The following is an 875-nucleotide window of genomic DNA, read 5'->3' as shown; positions in this document are numbered from 1 at the left end:
GTGTTTGCAGATTGATATCAGTGAGTTGTTTATCACCGTGATCGTTAAAGTGTTTCATCAGAAAATCGCACATCTCCATAACCTCTTTGACACCATATTGCAGGGCTAATGAACATTTGTCCTGCCAAAGCTTTTAATTTGGCGGGTTTGATGAAACAGAGTTGCTCATGTATGCAGTACTTCCGCCACCCCACAGGGGGGCAACAGCAAAGCATATGTGTCACAATGACGCAGCAGTAGAAGAAGGTGGCACTATCGACACTGAAAAAATCGAAATCAATCGCGAGAATCGAACTTCTAACAGCAACGGGACAACAAAGCATGAATGTATTAACATTTCTGACCCTGTGATATCTTTTGTATCCGTGGTGTAGTGATGTGTGCAATGTTTGCTGTGTGTATTAACATTAAACCTTCTCTTTTATTTATGTAACATACATGATGGTTATTATTTATATAAAATACACAATGAACGTTATATTTTTGTAATGTTTATATCAGGGGTCCCCAAACTATGGCCCGCCAGCGTCCAAAATCCGGCCCGGGGAAAAAAACAATTGTTTTTTTTGTTTTTTGTTTTTTTCTACCACTTGTTACTCTCGGTGTCTCCTAGCCGCTCAGGCAAATCATATTGTCTAAAAATGTATTTTACCATCAATAACGTGACATCATCGCGCTCCGAATATATATATATATATATATATATATATATATATATATATATATATATATATATATATATATATATATATATATATATATATATATATATATATATATATATATATATATATATATATATATACACATATATACATATACATATATACACATATATAAACATATATAAATACACACATATATATACATGTATA

The sequence above is a fragment of the Entelurus aequoreus genome, linkage group LG07 (genome assembly GCF_033978785.1).
Source record: "Entelurus aequoreus isolate RoL-2023_Sb linkage group LG07, RoL_Eaeq_v1.1, whole genome shotgun sequence".
In the NCBI taxonomy this organism is placed as follows: domain Eukaryota; kingdom Metazoa; phylum Chordata; class Actinopteri; order Syngnathiformes; family Syngnathidae; genus Entelurus; species Entelurus aequoreus.
This window is presented reverse-complemented; position numbering follows the sequence as displayed.